Here is a 20,485-nt window from a genome sequence, read left to right on the forward strand (position 1 = left end):
CAGATCCGGCATCCGGCCATCAGTATAAGTATGAAGGTCTGGTCTTCAGCTCGACAGACTCATACTGACCTTTCGATTTAAGCCTAAAGATCAACAATGTCCGGAAACAACATCAACGACTTCGATTTAAACGAGTTTTTAGGTAAGTCTTCAGATTATTTTCATTGACTCAGAGCGGGTTGTGGGCATGTATTGTAAATAAGGTTATAACATCTGTTTTAAGTTCTGTAAAATTATTTTTCAGCCAGTCAACAGGAGTTAATTCCCAACGCTGAGGAGATCATCTGGAACAACGACGGTAAGATTTTTGTGTTTGCGCTCAAGGGTTCTTATGTATGGGTGTGTGGTTGTGTTTTGAAGCGGCTCATTAGAGTTATGAAAACGTTTTAATATATATTAATGGCGGTCTCTTTAATTACACAGAAACTATCGAAAGGCCTGTGATTAATGTCTCCGAGGATCAACCAAGAGAAGTGGTTGTCCCTAGACAGGCTGTCTGCCGACCGGGTAAGAACTAAACCCCTGTTTGTTTGTATAACGTTTCTGTAAGATGTTTGAGGCCCGTCTTGTTAATTTAAAAAAATATCCTTTCTAACAGTATTAAGAAACGTGGTTCGAGACAACGAAAGGCCTTCCACAGCGAGGGCTTGTTTAGTTTTACCTTCGAGAACCGTAACCTTTCAAGAATCTGAAAGGCCGTCAGCCCCTGTATCTGATAGCGGTGAGTATATATCTGCCGCTTGTAAGAGGTTAAAGCTTTTTATAAAGCGGGGTGGTTAAAGGTTAAACATGTCTCTTACCTTCACAGAAGTGCAAAAAGCTAAACCAGCTGAAAAACATAAGAAACGATTATTCTTTGGAGGTAAGTAAGATCTTTCAAACTTTAATGTTTTTAAAAGGGTTTTGTTTGCCCGTTGAGGGCTAATATTTAAGCGAGGGGTGCCCATTTCCTGTAGGTCTTGGGGGTTCTGGGAAAGATCTTTAGAAGTCCGGACAGGTCTAGGCTTGTTTCTGGGGCATGTGTTTAGAAATGACCGATTGCCCGACCGTCTGGTTAGGAAGTAAAGCTGTCCGAAAGGTTTTAGTAAGTTGTTTGGCTTATCTCCCGCAATTATACTTCTGTTTTAAAGTGGCTGTAGGAAAAGGCTTGAAGGTGTTCATTGTATTTAATATTTAAACAGATCGTGAAAACGTTTGTGAAACAGGAAGTCCCGGGATCAGGAAGCGTTTACACTTGGAAGGTTCGTTTAAAAATGAAATGTGGTGTGTGTGTGTATAAAAAGTGTTTTATTAACAATATTACATTTAAGAAACAGTTTATTTACAGAGGCTTCTCTGTTTTACATTTATTATCAAGTCCTAATAAATATATTGTCTGTAAATAATAAGGCGTTGTAGTGAATGTCTAAGCCTATTTTCAAAGGTCTAAAAAAGCTAAAGGTTTTGAAGGTCCTGGACATGTTGTTTTAAGTTTGATTTCTGTCGCCGTTTAAAGATGTAAATGTAATGTATATTTTTATTCTTCCCAAGACTCTTGGGATAGTCATTCTGTGGATGAGCTATTGAGGACAATTACCCCGTCTAAGTGGGATCAAACATCTTCCCCGGAGAGATCACCGAGAGGATCCCCCACGGTGGTCTTGGAGACCCCCCAACATCTACTCAGGCCACAGCCTTCTGGGGGTAATTCAACAATCCAGATTCAGCCCGCCGCATTGTCGGGCGGAACAAATACAGGCAACCAACAACCTCAGGGGTCGCCGTCAGTCAGGGTTGACACACCACCCAACGACGGACTGGTTTCAACATCGTCCCCCCAGCCCCGTTTCTTGGCTACAGAAACGCTGAACAGTACACCGCGATTGGCCAGGGTGTCACCGCAAAGGCCTTCTTGGTCTCCGTCCGTGAGTATACGCTCGCTCCCTGCCTCCTTCGACCGAGATTTACCGGAGCGACCATCCTTTGCAGCTGAGCCAGGACACCATCCCCCGGAGCTACTTCCTGAAGGTCGGCATGAGTTGCTACATACCTTGTTACTAAATCAAAGACTTGTGTTAGTGGGGCAAAACCTTGTGATAGAGAGCCAAAACACCCTTATTAATACCCTTACTAACGAATTGTACCGTATTTAATGTTTTAATAGATACAAAACGCCTTACTATTGTGGGTTGTTGGAAAAATAAAAAATAAAAAAAATGTCCGGACTTGGTAAAAGAACTCACAAACTAAAGGATTATGAACAAGTTAGGGCCCCAAAAAGACCTTCCCGAGAGAACACCCTCGGCCCTGTTGTGAACTCCTCTGATGTCCCAATGAACCAGGAACTATTACAAATGATAAATGATTTAAATAACCCCCAATCACCACCGATAGAATGTGAATTACCAGACTTACCGTGAACCCCGACCTGTTACAGATGGTCAATGATCTAAATAACCACCTCCCAACGGTAGCGCTTATAGAGGTTCAACCCCTAGTTCACCCCGATTTGTTTGAAATGGTGGAGGCTTTGGAGACGCTACCCCGACCAAATTCTGCCCCTATTATAAATGATTTGAGACAATTAGAACACAGTACGGCGGCAGAAGCAGCCGTCACTATAGAGGAGGGTCTTGACATTAACCGGGTGGATATCTTTGAAGGACTTTTACAGGCTTTAAATGAGCCTCCTCAAAAAGGGGGTTTTGTAGATGTCAGCGGTGGGGGTGTTCGGAATGTGGAGGGTTCTGAGACTGATAAGGCTGTGGATGACATGCTCTGTGAGAATGTAGGGGTTGAAGGCTTTGTTCAAAATGATGATGTGTCCAAAAGTACCAGTGATCCCGTGATTATAGATAGACCGGCCTATAACAATTTTGAAATGATTCAGCGTTTTAATTTTGCAGAACTTTTAAATTGTGACAATTATGCAGAAATATTTGTCAACATACACGAGGCCTTGCAAAACATGCTTGAACAGGTTGCTGAAAGGGTCAGACCTCGAGATGTTGTACAGTTAGAACTCAGAGGGGATGATTTGTTTAGCAACCTATCTGTAATGCTGAGTGGAGATAATTTAGATGTTGATGAATTTCTGGCTAAAATCGAAGCGTTATTGCAAAGTAACGCATCCATCTTAGCTGATGAAAGTCTGTCTCTGGTAATGAATGTGGTTCCTAACCCTGAGGGTGGGGCGCTTAGAAGACTGTCGAAATGCTTGAAGAACGACATAATTAGGAACAAGCTCAGGCAATTAGTGGTGAGTTCCAATGGGGACAATAAGCTCTGTTTTGCTTACAGTTTAATAAAACTACTCACCCCCGACATGCCTGAACCCCAAGCTATGCAAGAGGCTTTAATGCTTCATCAGAGGGCCGGCTTAAACTCTCAACAGATGGTTGCCTTTTCAGACATTGCCATGTTTGAGGAGTTGTTGTCTTTAAAAATTGTTGTGTGGTACCGTTGTGAGGTAAAGGAAGTATTTGTGAAATTTCAGACACATCCTGAAACCCATACACAGACACTGTTTCTCTTCCTAAGTGATAGTCATTACTTTGGAATAAAGAGTTTGACGGCTTTTTTGGGTTGTTCGTATGTTTGTCATTGGTGTTATAAGGCCTTCAATGATAAGCTTAAGCACCGCTGTGACGGTTACTGTAACGTCTGTTTCAATCCGCAATGTCGTAAGGGTTTGGCCCCTACCATCCGATGTAAAGATTGCTTAAGGATTTGTCTCTCCGCGTTCTGTTTTTCCGAACATAAGGTGCAGAGGGCCGCTGCTGAGGGGGTTAAAAAACGGAGTTATTGTGATCAAACTAAATATTGCCCGCAGTGTTGCCTCCAGTACCGTTTTCATGAGGTAAAACCACACAAATGTCTGGAACCGAGATGTAGGATCTGTAATGCGGATTTAACCCCGGGGTCTGAACACCAGTGCTTTATTCAGCCGGTTAAAAAGGAGCCGCCGCACAACCGGTATGTCTTTTTTGATTTTGAATGCCGGCAAGAAAACGGGGTCCATGTTGCTAATTATATACACTGTATTGACATGTTGGATTGTGAGTGGTCAGCTAGCGGTGAGAGTTGTGTCAGGGATTTCTTTACGCGGTATCGCGGTCCAAAATACCTCAATTACACATTTATTGCCCACAATGCTAAGGGTTATGATTCTTACATATTGATGAAGTATCTGGTGGAAAATGGGGTGACCCCAAAAATAATAGCTCAGGGTAGCAAGATCATGTGTTTCACCGACGAGGCTTTCAACCAACGTTACATAGACTTGTTAAATTTCCTCCCCATGAAATTGAGCGCTTTGCCTAAAGCTCTGGGTTTTGAGGCTCAGAAGAAAGGTTGGTTCTGCCATTTTTTTAATACTAAGGACACTCAAAATTATCGAGGGTCCTACCCGCCCGCCTCTTATTATGGGGTTGATACTATGATGTCTCATGAGAGGGAGGAATTCTTTAAATGGTACAATACGGTTAAGGGGGGTGTTTTTGATTTCCGAGAAGAGATGGCCGCTTATTGTAAAAATGATGTGGTGATCCTTATAGAAGCCTGTTTGCGTTTCCGCACCGAGGTTATCAACACGTCGGGTCTCGACCCTTTGCAAAGTGTGACCATAGCGTCTCTCTGCATGAAAATGTATCGATCCAATTTCTTGCAGAAAAACACTATAGCGGAAACCACTTCTGACAACTATCGTGCTAGACAAAAGAACTTTTCGACTGTCTCCATACAGTGGCTGGAATATCTGAGTGCCCGGGATAACATCTTCATCAGACATGCTTTAAATCAAGGGGAAGTCAAAATGGGTCCTTACTACTTAGACGGTTTTAGCGACGTGTCCGGGCGGCGTACCGCTTATGAGTTTGCTGGTTGTATTTACCATGGCTGTCCTCAGTGCTTCGACCCAAACACCTTTAACCCCGTAACACAAAAACTCTGCGGTGATATGTACTATGATTTCCAGGAACGAATTGAAACTTTAAAAAACACCTATGGTTTGAATGTACTGGTGATTTGGGAACACGCGTGGACGACCCTGAAGCAACAGGATGTGGGGGTACAACGGTTTATGGAAACCTTGGACTTTCCTGAACGTCTAGAGCCCAGGGATGCGTTATTTGGGGGTCGTACCAACGCCCTCTGTTTACATTATGAGGTAAAGGAGGGTGAGAGAGTAGATTACTATGATTTCACCAGTCTGTACCCTTATGTCAACAAGACCAAAATGTACCCGGTGGGGCATCCAACCATTGTTTATCGTGACTTTCTCGAAATCGGACAGTACTTTGGTTTGATCAAAGTCACCATGTACCCTCCTCGTGAGCTGTTCCTACCCGTGTTGCCTTACAGGTGTTCGGGAAAATTGATGTTCCCTCTGTGTAGAACGTGTGTGGAAACTGAAAATCAAAATACCTCTTGTCTGCACAGTGATGACGAGAGAGCGCTGACGGGTGTCTGGTGTAGCATTGAGCTTGACAAGGCGGTGGAGAAAGGTTACAGAGTCGGTAAGGTGTATGAGGTTTGGCATTTTTCTGAAAAATCTGATACTCTTTTTGCTGAGTACATTATGACCCATCTGAAAGGGAAACAGGAGGCATCGGGCTATCCCTCATGGTGTGTTGACTCCGCTGCCAAAGAGCGGTACGTTCAGCAATATTTTGAAAAGGAAGGGATCCGTCTAGAGCCGGGGAACATAACTGTAAACCCCGCCAAGAGACAAATGTCCAAACTGATTTTAAACAGTCTGTGGGGTAAGTTTGGGGAAAGAAATAACCGTCTAAACACAACCTTGATTAAAACCCCTGAACAGTTTATAGAATTTATCTTTTCCAAACAACATGCAGTATCACACTTTCAATTCTTAAATGACCACGTGGCACAGGTCCAGTGGAGGGCCCCTAAAGATTTCCCCACCAAACAGGGAAACGTTAATGTTTTCATAGCGGTTTTTACCACGGCTTACGCCCAGCTTGAACTGTACAACTTAATGGATCAGCTGCAGGAACGCACGCTCTATCATGATACTGACTCTGTAATCTTTGTCACCAGGCCAGGGGATTGGGTCCCTCCCCTCGGGGACTACCTTGGGGAGTTAACGAGCGAGCTAGATCCTCAGGACCACATAGTGGAGTTTGTTTCAAGGGGTCCTAAGACTTACGCATACAGAACGGCTGCGGGTAAGACCTGTATGAAAGTTAAGGGTTTCACTCTGAACCATTGTAACAACAAGCTCATTAACATCAAGTCTCTGACGACCCTGGTACAAAGTTTTGTAACCGAGAAAGACGCGCCTCCTCGCGAGATTATTACAGCCGGAAATCAGATCTATCACAATAAAAAGGGGTACACATTGGAAAATAGATCACTAAACAAACGGTTCAGGGTGGTGTACAATAAAAGAGTGTTGAAGACTGATTATACCACTCTGCCTTATGGATATTAGCAGTGGTTTTGATAACAGACTTCAACACCCTTTCTCCTGTATTATAGCCGGTCCCTCCAATTCGGGTAAGAGCTATCTTATAAAGAACATCATAGAAGATGTGGACGCAACCGTGTCCCAAGCTCTTGACAACATAGTGTGGTGTTACTCTTGCTGGCAACCTCTCTACGATGATTTGGCATCAAAAAAAAATAATCTGAAATTTGTGCAAGGTCTCCCCGCCTCGTTGTGTGACGATGACCTGTTCCCGCCCGGACAAACTAATCTAGTGATCCTTGATGACCTGATGGAGCAGGCCGGTGACAACAGTGAAGTGGAAAAAGCTTTCACAAAGTACACTCATCATAGGAATTTAAGTATTATTTATTTAGTTCAAAATCTATTTTTTCAAGGTAAAAAAAGCCGCACTATTAATTTAAATGCCAAATATATAATTCTTTTTAAAAACCCCAGAGATAAACTACAGGTCACCGTCTTGGCTCGTCAAATGTACCCTAACCAGACCAAATTCTTTTTGGAGGCATTTGAGGATGCCACCAAAAAACCCTACGGGTACTTGATTGTGGACTTAAAAGCACAAACCCCAGAAGACTTTTGCCTCAGAACAGGTTTGTGCCCGCCCGATTGGCCGGCAGTGTATGTGCTAAAGAAAAGGAAATAAATAAGAATGTCTGTTCGGATTAAAAGAAATCTGCCGCTTTTGCAAATGTTATTTGAGGGGAGCCCGCGCCATAGGAAAGCTGTGCTGGCAGGGGCCCCCTCGGATTTGATCGAGACCCTGTGTGAAATAGCTTTTAACATCTTACGCGGTAATATACCCCTAACCCCTTCTCAACATTCTAAACTCAAAAAACAAAAAGCGGTTATCAAGATCATCGCTAATAAGAAGTATTCTATTAAAAGAAAAAGAAAGAAGATTAATCAAACCGGAGGTTTTATAGGACCGCTGTTGAGCATAGCCGTGCCTTTCCTAACCAGTCTTCTAGCTTCCAGAGTGGGTTAATAATGGAATATGCTCAGAAAATGTTTTTGATCCCTCAGGAGCAGCTTGAGAAACTGAGAAAAAATGTTGTCGGGCCAGAGCCCATTAGACAAATGGCCGAAAACAACCTGGACTCTGAAATGAAAGCTATACTGGCCAGGGCCGATTTAAATCAGTATTCCAAAGCCCAGATGTATAGCAACACGTTACAGCGCTACCTCCGTCTGGTTAGACAGGGTGAAAAAGATCAAAACATTTTAACTTTAACCATGGCCTCTCAAGAAAATGGTTCTGGGACTGATGCGGGGGGTACGGTTGATAAAGATGTTGCGGTGCCCGAACCTGTTGAGAGTTCAGAGGGAGATGTTGTAACGGATGTTTTGAGAAACATGCCGGCCAGAAGCAAAAGACATGCAGAATATATTCTGCACAAAATGGTTCAGAAACCGCGGGTAACGACTTGGAATGAACAGGGTGAATTTGTTTTTAAAGGACAACTGATCAAAGGTTCACACATGTTTGATTTGTTGAAGAGTGTCACTAGCACTAATAAGGTACCCGATAGTCGCCGACCTGTAGGCTGGAATGCTTTCCTACAGGCGATGGCCTGTCTGAACATGCCCCAATCAACAGTCCCTAACCAGGAAACGCGACAAAAAATCCGTCTGTGTAAAGAGGTGGTGACTGATCTGACGCCGATATCTCATTACTCTGACCGTGTTGAGCAACCCTCCTCAGGATCTATCCATCGTTGGGAAGCTTATTAATCTCATGTTTTTATTTGTCTCCCCTGTAAATAAGGAACCGACAAACAATTTTTTTATTTTTTATTTTTATTTTCAAATGTTGTACATTTATTTATAACATAACCCTGCTTTGTATAAGATTTGTGTTGAATAAAAACAAAACTAATGATTCAAAGGCTGTTTTCATTATTTTTTCACTTTAACACGCATGACATCTTTTAAAATCCTCACAAGAACACCCCATCTGTATACATGGCTGGCTAGGGTCGTAAGTAATTGTGTTATAAGGGGGGGTCCACAGTGTCCTGACAAACTCTGCCACTTTTTTATCATTTTGGCCTAAATCCTCACTGTACAAGGACATAATATCGGGGTATGACCTTCCTTTAGATCTATGATATAAGAAAAACACACAGTGTTGACCACAAGTGAAGGTCTGAAGACTTTGTACTTGACGACCGCTGTAAATGGTTTCTTGACAGTTGTTGAGCAGAAAGTTATTGATCTTCCGAGGGAAAGGTCTGAAATCCGGGGGGTTTCCATAGGAATCAAAAAATTCCCCACGGCGGTCCTCCCTTAGATAAATAGCCAGCCAATGTTCTCCGGGCATATTTTTAGGGTGTGTGTTGATTATGTACATTGCAGGTAAATTCTTGATCTTAAATTTAGGCAGCTGGTCGCAGGCGTAGACTCCTTGAAACACTTTCCGTGAGCCGTCCAGGGCATTCATGATGTGGTTGAGCTCTCTGGTGTTCATTTTAATAATAATCATACAGAACGTTTCTCCTCTGATTCACCTCAATAATGTTGTCAAACACAGCATACACGACCATATTTACAGTGCGTGGTAGAGGCTGCTTGAAACGCATCTCCAAACGCATATTGCCCGTCTTCATCAGTGAAAAATGTTGTCCACACTCTTCGTCAGGGGTCAGGTTGAAACCGTACAGGGTGTAACCGCTGCAGTATTCCCGGCGATCGATCAGCAGAGGTTGATCCTTGAGATGGCGACCCGTAGCCAGTACTAGACTGTAATATTCACGAACCGCGTTGCCGTTTTCAAAGTCAGGTTGAAAAGGTCTGGATGGAACCTGCACACCATCGACGTACAGTGCTATAAATTCCGCGTTATAATGTTTAAAGTTAAAGGGGTTCTTGTTGTAAACCCCGGTAAATGCATCATTATCCACGAGACCTATAATAACCTGTTTTGGGAGCTGGCCTAGAAACAGATTTTCCTGGTTCATCACCCGTGTCCCTGCGGGGATACTGTGGACTTTCATATAGACTCTTTCGATCGGGTACTTGGCGTTTGCCGTCATTAAAGCCTGCGCATGTCCTAGTTTAACCGCCGGGGAGACGGATACTTTTTTCACAAACAGCGAGGCCGATAATATGGTCAGTTTATATTTTTCAGTATCAGGGGTCATCAGACAAAAAGCACTTTTACTACGGATCATTTTAATTTTAATGTCTACCCCGTTGAGCATGAGTTTTTCTTGGAAAAATATGTCTGCATGAATATGTCCCATTAGCTCAAAGGTCCTCCCTTCTGTTGAAAAGACCGTTCTTTTTTGCAAACCCTTATTGAGTCCCTCTGGATCCTGGTCGTCCATAGCTTCCGGGGTGTCTTTGAAGAAAAGGCCGGGGCTGAACTGTTTGCTTAGGGTCTCCTCACTATAATTAAGGATACACTCCATCATGGCCCTATAGGGGTAAGTATTGCTGCTTTGACTAATGAGCCGATCTCCCAGGGTCACATCCACCTGTGAAAACATGGTGGCCACCGGGTAATTGATGACCCCAGCGTTGGCCGTCTTCTCGATTGCATCGCCATCCTCATCAGTCACTTTACAGTTCATTAAAATAAATGTGTTATTCAAATCAATATAATCCTCGCCATTGCCAGCAATAAAAAACTCCAGAGGGGCCGTATCTGAAATTGCGGAAAGAGGGGGTATCTCTACATATATGCTCTTATCTATACTCGTTTGAGTGTATGGAACTGTAAACAGATCCAGTTCTGATTTGACGCATTCTTCCGATAGACTGTGGACAAAAGACATTTTTAAAAGATGTATCCTGAGGCTCTATTTGTCTTTCTTTGAGACTTTCTTTTTGCAGGTTTTTTCTTGTGCTGCTTCCTTCTCCGAGTGTTTCCACGATATGTTGGAGAATGAGAGCTTCTTCGTTTTTTGTTAGCCACGGATCTTCGTCGCCCTGGTGGACACATACTGTTTCTTCTTTTACCCCCCCTCCTCGCCATTACCATGAGACCCGAACCCTCCTGCTGCTCATGGCTAGCTGCCCGGTTCATAACATTGGTGAACACGTCACTAACAATATTTTTAGCCGCTGATTTCAAGTGGGGTCTGGCTATAGCAGAGCCTCTCTTAAGCAGGGGTACGGCCATTCTAAAGAGACCACGAAAGAGTCCTCCTAGACCGGCTCCATACATTGTGGGGGCTCCTACAAAACCGGGCAAGCCGTTCACGGCTTGCATCTTGTAATAATCCACATAGGCGCTAGGATCTACATAACCCCTCGAGGTAGCCATTTTAATAATGTACACACTGTTTCAGGGGTCGAAAATGTAGTTTGACAATAACTTTCCCGAAGCGGAAGGGTACGTTGATATTCTGATCCGATTTTACTTCGATCGTGATGTTGTCAAAGTTGGTCTTTGAGACTGGTACGTAGTGTGGCTTGTCATAAGTAATTGTGACCATGTCATTGCTTTTACCTTTACCATCCAAGCCATTTCACCAACACATATTTTTTCTGGTTCTGGGTTTTCTCAGCTAATATCTTTTCAACTCTGTATACAATGTCTTTACCCACAATAATTTTTTGTAACTCGGCTTCATAAAACGTTCCTTCTATATCCTCCCCGTCATAGTCTTTTAACCGGTACACGGGGGGGTCTCTAGCCACCTGTTCGGTAACTGTAAAATATTCGTCAGAAAATGTTTGTTCATAACCTTTGGCAAAAGTACTCCTTAGCTTTGAAATGCGAACCACATCACCGATGTTGAACTTATAAGTAGTTTTCCCCTTCTTAATAAATGGGCCGTATAATTTTTTATAGACCTTAAAAGAATTACTTTGATCAACATCTATAGGCTTCATTTTAATACTGGCGTGATACCCTTGGTTGTAAGCATCGATAAAATCCTGAACTTTATCAAAATACTTGAACGTGTTGACCGCTGTAAAATATCTCCACATTTTGGTCTTTATGGTGCGGTTAAACCTCTCCACCACCGATGCCTTAAGCTCATTACCGGTGGTGAAATGATGTATTTTGTGTCTCTTCAGTAGATTCTGAAATTCTCTGTTGAGAAACTCTTTTCCTTTATCAGTCTGCAGTTTTTTAGGACATCGTCCCTGGGACAATATATCCTCAAAGGCCCTTGTCACCGCCCGACCTGTTTTATTATGTAGAATGCGAGCCCAGGCATATTTTGATAACACATCGATACACATCAACATAAATTTGTGACCATTGTTATGTTTTGATAAATTTGACATATCGACTAGATCCATTTGCCATTGTGAGTCTATGTCAGTTGCATATACACGGTTTCTTTTAAAGTTAATCCTGAGAGGTTTATGTAAGGTATAGGCGTCTTGTTCCCGTAACCATTCTGAAACAACCACATCATTAACCTTCACGCCGGCCTCAGCGAGTCCTCTTTGAAAACCCTTCTTACCCGCCAAACCCCCAATCTTGGCTGGGTTGTAGTATAGTTCATGCATTTGGGGAGCTTGCCGAGTCATTCTGCCAAATAAACACACAGACCCACACTATGCGCAAAGTTTTTATACAAGGTTTTTTATTCAACTTCAGGAGAGCAGATACCCCTTTTTAGACATTTGAGAAAAGTATAACATACACAACAATTTTTTCTACGGTCCAGACAAAAAGAAATCAGATGATTGGTTACTTGATCTATATCAACAAATACCTGTTTCTTTATCTTGTAGGCACACACCTCAGTTACATATGTAAATAAAACAACAATATGACCTATTTTAAAAGTAAACAGAGGGGTATTAAACATGCTCAGTAAAAGGTCATACAGATGTTGATGAAATGGCCTAATATCATTCTTGGCCCCCTTGAGCGCTTCATCCCAGTGTTCGTACCCCCCGGTCTTTGTTACAGCAACCATTAACTTTTCCAGGTTTGAAAGTTGATCCTCATCGATGGTTAAATCTGTAGAGAAAAGGCTCGCGTTGGCTACTTTTCTGTCAAGCACATGGTGTAATAGCGCTCTCAGGTTAGCTGCAGAGTGTTGATGACAGAACCAGTTGCAGCAGCAGTCCAGAACATTCCCCATGTTCAAAGTCCCTTAGTTCAGGTCAGAGTCTGAATAAGTGGCGTAGATGTCGAATTCTTCGTCGCTGCCCCCAGCTTTAACTTCTTTACGGAAGAAATAAGCTTTTAGCTTGCCAGCGGTTTTTCTACTTGGCTCATCCAGGTCATTGAGCAGCTGCCCAAGTTTCTCTATTATAAACGGCTCCTTTTTCAGCTCCAGCAAAATCTCATCTATGATTTTCTGGACTTGTCCAGCAGTGACATGTATGTGGGAGTAAGACAGAGCCTTGATTAGTGCCGGTTTCAGCCACGGTTTGTTCAGTCTTCTGTAAAACACGTTGAAATAGAACAGGAAATAGTAACGGTCTGGTTCAAACAAACAACTGTGTCTCAACTGACTGGGGTGATTCACTTCACACCCCCGACAGACTTCTTTCAGAGCTCGGTCGATGAGAGCACTCAGAATATACACCAGGGTGCTTTTAACCACTCTGCTTACTTGGACACCTACCCCGGGCATAAATCCTGCGTCTTCATCACGCCCCCGAGACCGTCCGATGCTCATTGGGTCGCCTGGTGGTTTGTGGGGTGTTTCTACATCCATTGGACTGACCCCCTCCTGAGACGCACAGACGGTAGACAGTTCGGCAAAATCGAGGCCCTCCATGAGCTCCAGAGGCTGGGGATCCCCGAGACTCATTTGGACATCCATCGCTCCGCATGTTGTTTCGTCCTGAGGGACCGGGGTCTGAGGTCTTGGAGGGTAACCGCAGTCAGAGGGTTCCGGAGTGTATACAAAATCTGGGGAATAGAACCAGGGGTGATCCCGGGTTTGAAGAGGCCTGTAGAGCCTGTCGACGTCCGCAGCTTTCGGGTAAGACATTCTCTTTAATTTTAAACCATGAATGAATTGTTGCGCCTTTTATCCTATCTCTTCACTACGTCACGACACACCGCCCTCTTAGAAGAGAGTAGACCCTGAGCCGTCAGACCCCCCTCCAACCCCCCACAGGTCGTCTGTTTTATCATCGTCGTCGTCATTCAAGGGGGATATATAATCCATAATCCAGCATATTCTCCTTCTAACAGAATCCAGTTGTGAACATTTGGTCAAGATGTCAAAACCATCATTTATACAGTTTATGACCTCTTTCAAGAACGGCCAGTCCACGGCGTCAAACATAATTTCAGTAACCTGTTGTTCTGGATCCTCCACAACCCATTCAATAGGGTTTGTAATCAGGGTACTGCTAAACAAACCTTACGATCAGTAGTTAGAGATAGACTCTTCACCACTGTACCGTAGTTCTGCAAGCTTTCCCATTCACAGCTTTCAAAACTCTGAGTCGGAGACTCCGTTTCGCCTTCTCTTGGACCCTCTTGCAAGCCTTCTAGAGTCTTATCCACAAGCCCCAGGTCTCTCCATGCCATCACCTTCAACCAGTCCTCAAAAGAGTATTCAATCACCGTCTCAAAAGGTTCCAACGTACCCTCCTTCTCTCCCAAAGCAAAAAGCTCCACTCCAACATAGCTGGGATCCCTTTTAAAGCGGTAACCCCGTCGACCCCCCCAGAACAACACCCAGGAGCGTTCAATCTTCAAATTGGTGAGTACAGGAACCCTTGCCCGGGATTGTTTCTTGCGGGGTTTCATGTTGATGTCGCTAGACATGTTGAAGAAGCGGGATGTTTCAGATGCTGAGAATTAAAGAGGTATTGCCTAAAAGCAGCGCGGGGTCTTAAATAGAGAGGAGAGTTTCGGGGCGTTGCCTTCAGGGGGGGGGGGGGGGGTCTTTATGGGTGGCCATGTTGTTCAGGGTTTTAGGGGTGTACACTTTCTGACGGATATGACGTAGGAATAATTAAGGAAATAACTCTAAAATCACGCCCCCCAATTATGACGTAGGAATATTAATAAGCTTAGGACATACGTCATAACAAAATAGGCCGCGCCCAAAAAACCCTACTATCTACTCACAGGTCCTAGGGGAAGAGCAACAGATCCACCTTCCCTGAACGGGAATCGAACCCGGGCCGCGGCGGTGAGAGCGCCGAATCCTGACCACTAGACCACCAGGGACGGCTCCGGAAGTGACCCGCCACACGCAGCACTCTGGGCGCAACTTGGCTCACTCTGGACTTGGCCGTGCGACAGAGCGAGACGTGTGCGTAGAGCAGAAACCTTCGTCACGGGCAAGAGGTGGGCAGCCAGCTTGGTTCCATGGTGTAATGGTTGGCACTCTGGACTCTGAATCCAGCGATCCGAGTTCAAGTCTCGGTGGGACCTGGGGCCCTTGGCAGGGGCAGCGGCGGTGAAGCGGTGGTCTCCCTGCGTGAGGGCCTGTGTCTGCGAATAAGGCCTGTTTATGTTCCCTCTTGGGAGGCTTGGAGACGAATTGGCGAAAACTCCGGGTCGGCCTGGTGCGTTCATCTTCCTGGTGGTGACCGCGTGGCTTAACGGAGAAGAAGGTGCCTGTGTTGACAGATTACAGATAGATTATTTCCCTTCTTGGAAATCATCGTTAAAGCGAAAAGGAACTTTGTAAACCAGCTAGCTTGGAAGCAACCACGTCAGGGCATTCTTTCAGTGAGACCTCGGTTTTTTACAAGCACGAGTGAAGCTTTAAAAGAAAATGACATAGAATGTTTGCGGCCGTTCATCCAATCAAAAGGTGCATGCCCGAGTCCGATTGCGGTCTGTCTTCCCTGGGGGCGGGGGGGATTGTGTTTTGTGAGATCCGGGGGAGAATCATGAATCATGAACTCCAAACTGTTAAACTTATCTGAACTTCGTCGCAGAGAGGCCTCTCTGGCTTCGGGCTCAGATAACAGCACACGGCACGAGGTCCGTGTGGTTTGGAACAAAGGCAGTCCGGTTCGGCTTTGTCCAAGAACTTCCACTCAGTCGATACACCTGGAAGTTGGGGTTTCGCGAAAGTAGAGTCGTTTCCAAACAGATTTTCCACTGGTTTGAAGGCTCCAAGGTTGTGCACAAAATCTTCTCGGCAAGCAGGGTCTCTCACCGTACTTACTTGAAGACAAAGTCTTTGAGGAAAGCAGGGCCGTGTTTGTTCCAAGGGTCAAGTTTCTTAAGACTCAAATAGCTATTTAAATGACTGACACTTTCGTATACAGTCGACTTAGTCAATTGTCCAGCTGTAAAACTCCACTGATCAGGTGGGCACAGGCGGGCAGCGCAGTCTGTAAAGTTCTTTATTTAATAAAGTCCTTTAAAAGAATTCTTCGTACGGCTCAATCTCCTTCTCCCAGTTTAACTCTTCTGTTGCCGGCAAAGACTTAGTTGGTTTCTGGTTCCGGTTCTGGCAACAGAGCTACAGGTTGAGCTGTGGCAGCGAGTTACTGGTTCAGGTGAGAGAGAGCGAGAAAGACTGTCCGCTGTTCCTTATAGTCTGTCAGATCAAGAGGTGATTGGTTCTTGAGTTTTTGAGATTGGATTTCGGTTTCAGCCCCCAGTGTCCTATTGGAGGGGGGCTTGATTTATGACTGATGTCAATCCATGCCATCTTTTGGAAATGCCGGTTGGCCTGGGTTCGTAGCTCTATGTCGGGATTTCGGCTCTCGTCCACTTCAAAGAGTTTTTATCACCTACAGGCCCCTTTCTCCAGACATCTCATAGCAGAATTCCAAACTTTTTGGCCTCTTCTTGGTGCCATCCTCCCCAAAACTGTCACTTTGATGCAAACCAGTTCCAAGCTGATGAGCTAAGGGAATCTGATAACTTTGGGGGGGAGAGGTTTTCTTTAGATCAGTGATTCAGCTCAGAGCCCAAATGCTCTTATCCAAATACACCCAACATAACGCTACAATGCTAAGCGAGCGCTCTACCACGTGAGCTAATCCTCAGGGCTCTCGGTGAGGCCGACCCCCACTTCTTCAGTCTTTAAGTGGCACGTCGCGAGTAAGTCCTTTCCTGCGCTTCAGGCAAGCTTGCAGCCAACTGCGGACGACATTCCATCCTCGGTGGCAGCCATCGTGCCGCAATAGAAAAGGATTGTCATGAGCAAAACTTTCAAAGTGACCGAAAAGATCACGGCCCGTCGTGTGATGTGATTTACATGAGCTCCAGAAACGTTCATGGACATATGTATATAAGTAAGGATTAAATCACAGATAGAGAGAGAGAAAACACACCATACAGGTCCTAGGGGAAGAGCAACAGATCCACCTTCCCTGACCGGGAATCGAAGCCGGGGCGCTGCGGTGAGAGCGCCGAATCCTGACCACTAGACCACCAGGGACGGCTCCGGAAGTGACCCGCCACACGCAGCACTCTGGGCGCAACTTGGCTCACTCTGGACTTGGCCGTGCGACAGAGCGAGACGTGTGCGTAGAGCAGAAACCTTCATCACGGGCAAGAGGTGGGCAGCGGGCTTGGTTCCATGGTGTAATGGTTAGCACTCTGGACTCTGAATCCAGCGATCCGAGTTCAAGTCTCGGTGGGACCTGGGGCCCTTGGCAGGGGCAGCGGCGGTGAAGCGGTGGTCTCCCTGTGTGAGGGCCTGTGTCTGCGAATAAGGCCCGTTTATGTTCCCTCTTGGGAGGCTTGGAGACGAATTGGCGAAAACTCCGGGTCGGCCTGGTGCGTTCATCTTCCTGGTGGTGACCGCGTGGCTTAATGGAGAAGAAGGTGCCTGTGTTGACAGATTACAGATAGATTATTTCCCTTCTTGGAAATCATCGTTAAAGCGAAAAGGAATTTTGTAAACCAGCTAGCTTGGAAGCAACCACGTCAGGGCATTCTTTCAGTGAGACCTCGGTTTTTTACAAGCACGAGTGAAGCTTTAAAAGAAAATGACATAGAATGTTTTGCGGCCGTTCATCCAATCAAAAGGTGCAAGCCCGAGTCCGATTGCGGTCTGTCTTCCCTGGGGGCGGGGGGGATTGTGTTTTGTGAGATCCGGGGGAGAGGTGAGGTGGCTTTCTTTGGTGTATGCCAGAGGTCCGGTGAGAGGTTGTCTTTTACAACTGTCCCTCAGTCAATACCAAAAACAGTCCCTGCCAATCTGGGAAAGCCATTCAGTCCACAAACAGAGTTTTGACAAACATCCTGCGGGCTTTTTCTCCACCGTTTGATCCTTTTATCGTTGACAGGAATTTCTACAGGGTACGTCCCGAACAGGTGCCTCAATGGCTGTTTGCTAGCTCGATAAATCTAACTTGCTCGGTCTGCATACTATCTTTAATCTAAAACATCATACAGTCTCTTCGGTCTGACTTCGGATCGGAAGATTGAGGGTTGGAGTGCCTTTGCGGTCGTTCCTGGGGTTACGACGTCGAAGCGGCATCTCGGTCGTTTTTGGGGAACTTCGGAAGGGCCAGCCGGCGTGCTAATGCTGCAGCCGTCGCCGGCGCGTTGTGTCTGATAACCTTACGGCAAACAGGCAATGCCTTGCGCCTGTGTCTGCGGCAAGAAAAGTGAGCGACTCTCCCCCGAAACCGGGGCACGAGCGCCTGAGGCCTTGGAGAATGCGGGCATCGATCCCGCTGCCTCTCGCATGCTGTAGCGTAAGGTACACTTATACATTTCAATTAAAGAAGTGAATTTATAGTATCACCTTATCACGAATCCTGGAATCTTGTAGAACTCAATTTCTGTAATAATTGGACGCAGACACCAATTCCAAAGATATAAATTGTCAAATGTATTCAAAACAAAGACTAAATGTAGCACTACACTAATTATACAAAAGGGAAAAACTAATTACAATTCAACTCTAGATCAACAAATCGAAGACAAATCACTTCCGTGACCAAAACAAAGACCATGGGATCTCATATGATAACACAAATCGTTAAACAAAAAAGGTTATAAACACATTGACTACAATACCGGTTAGTAAGACGAAGGTGAGTCTCTCGTTAGTATTATTAGTCAGACATTAAATAACTACGCAGGTTAGTATTTATGTCAGGTAACTTCTCGTTACATATATATCAGTCTCATTCACGTTTAGGTGCCGAGAAAGATCCTATCATTACTTGTTACCACAATTTCCCTTAACTGATTATTATTCAATGATTAAGGATAGGCAGGGCCACCAATAATCTAATGTCTATTAACTTGTGTCAATTTCAGACTAAACAGTTAAACAGGAATGAGAAGATATTTCTCGGCGTTGACAGATTTTATTTCTAAAATTATCAGCAAAACAGTTTAATGCAACACACATTTATATTTAAGAAAACTAAATGATATTACACATTCTAGAGTTATGAATCACAGATTAACATTTCTAATTGATTTCTCAAATGTCATGAATCATGAACTCCAAACTGTTAAACTTATCTGAACTTCGTCGCAGAGAGGCCTCTCTGGCTTCGGGCTCAGATAACAGCACACGGCACGAGGTCCGTGTGGTTTGGAACAAAGGCAGTCCGGTTCGGCTTTGTCCAAGAACTTCCACTCAGTCGATACACCTGGAAGTTGGGGTTTCGCGAAAGTAGAGTCGTTTCCAAACAGATTTTCCACTGGTTTGAAGGCTCCAAGGTTGTGCACAAAATCTTCTCGGCAAGCAGGGTCTCTCACCGTACTTACTTGAAGACAAAGTCTTTGAGGAAAGCAGGGCCGTGTTTGTTCCAAGGGTCAAGTTTCTTAAGACTCAAATAGCTATTTAAATGACTGACACTTTCGTATACAGTCGACTTAGTCAATTGTCCAGCTGTAAAACTCCACTGATCAGGTGGGCACAGGCGGGCAGCGCAGTCTGTAAAGTTCTTTATTTAATAAAGTCCTTTAAAAGAATTCTTCGTACGGCTCAATCTCCTTCTCCCAGTTTAACTCTTCTGTTGCCGGCAAAGACTTAGTTGGTTTCTGGTTCCGGTTCTGGCAACAGAGCTACAGGTTGAGCTGTGGCAGCGAGTTACTGGTTCAGGTGAGAGAGAGCGAGAAAGACTGTCCGCTGTTCCTTATAGTCTGTCAGATCAAGAGGTGATTGGTTCTTGAGTTTTTGAGATTGGATTTCGGTTTCAGCCCCCAGTGTCCTATTGGAGGGGGGCTTGATTTATGACTGATGTCAATCCATGCCATCTTTTGGAAATGCCGGTTGGCCTGGGTTCGTAGCTCTATGTCGGGATTTCGGCTCTCGTCCACTTCAAAGAGTTTTTATCACCTACAGGCCCCTTTCTCCAGACATCTCATAGCAGAATTCCAAACTTTTTGGCCTCTTCTTGGTGCCATCCTCCCCAAAACTGTCACTTTGATGCAAACCAGTTCCAAGCTGATGAGCTAAGGGAATCTGATAACTTTGGGGGGGAGAGGTTTTCTTTAGATCAGTGATTCAGCTCAGAGCCCAAATGCTCTTATCCAAATACACCCAACATAACGCTACAATGTTAAGCGAGCGCTCTACCACGTGAGCTAATCCTCAGGGCTCTCGGTGAGGCCGACCCCCACTTCTTCAGTCTTTAAGTGGCACGTCGCGAGTAAGTCCTTTCCTGCGCTTCAGGCAAGCTTGCAGCCAACTGCGGACGACATTCCATCCTCGGTGGCAGCCATCGTGCCGCAATAGAAAAGGATTGTCATGAGCAAAACTTTCAAAGTGACCGAAAAGATCACGGCCCGTCGTGTGATGTGATTTACATGAGCTCCAGAAACGTTCATGGACATATGTATATAAGTAAGGATTAAATCACAGATAGAGAGAGAGAAAACACACCATACAGGTCCTAGGGGAAGAGCAACAGATCCACCTTCCCTGACCGGGAATCGAAGCCGGGGCGCTGCGGTGAGAGCGCCGAATCCTGACCACTAGACCACCAGGGACGGCTCCGGAAGTGACCCGCCACACGCAGCACTCTGGGCGCAACTTGGCTCACTCTGGACTTGGCCGTGCGACAGAGCGAGACGTGTGCGTAGAGCAGAAACCTTCATCACGGGCAAGAGGTGGGCAGCGGGCTTGGTTCCATGGTGTAATGGTTAGCACTCTGGACTCTGAATCCAGCGATCCGAGTTCAAGTCTCGGTGGGACCTGGGGCCCTTGGCAG

General features: G+C 45.1%; 4 non-coding genes across 4 annotated transcripts; 3 read left to right on the forward strand and 1 right to left on the reverse strand.

Annotated features, from left to right (window-relative positions):
- Positions 1-14,489: 14,489 nt before the first annotated feature.
- trnae-cuc (transfer RNA glutamic acid (anticodon CUC)) lies at positions 14,490-14,561 on the reverse strand. The gene has a single exon. It is a non-coding gene; the product is annotated as a tRNA-Glu (tRNA).
- Positions 14,562-14,696: 135 nt separating this feature from the next.
- Positions 14,697-14,768, forward strand: trnaq-cug (transfer RNA glutamine (anticodon CUG)). The gene has a single exon. It is a non-coding gene; the product is annotated as a tRNA-Gln (tRNA).
- Positions 14,769-16,875: 2,107 nt separating this feature from the next.
- On the forward strand, positions 16,876-16,947 carry trnaq-cug (transfer RNA glutamine (anticodon CUG)). The gene has a single exon. It is a non-coding gene; the product is annotated as a tRNA-Gln (tRNA).
- A 3,452-nt stretch (positions 16,948-20,399) lies between these two features.
- Positions 20,400-20,471, forward strand: trnaq-cug (transfer RNA glutamine (anticodon CUG)). The gene has a single exon. It is a non-coding gene; the product is annotated as a tRNA-Gln (tRNA).
- Positions 20,472-20,485: the final 14 nt, after the last annotated feature.

Source organism: Amia ocellicauda, unplaced genomic scaffold (genome assembly GCF_036373705.1).
Source record: "Amia ocellicauda isolate fAmiCal2 unplaced genomic scaffold, fAmiCal2.hap1 HAP1_SCAFFOLD_125, whole genome shotgun sequence".
NCBI classification, from domain to species: Eukaryota; Metazoa; Chordata; class Actinopteri; order Amiiformes; family Amiidae; genus Amia; species Amia ocellicauda.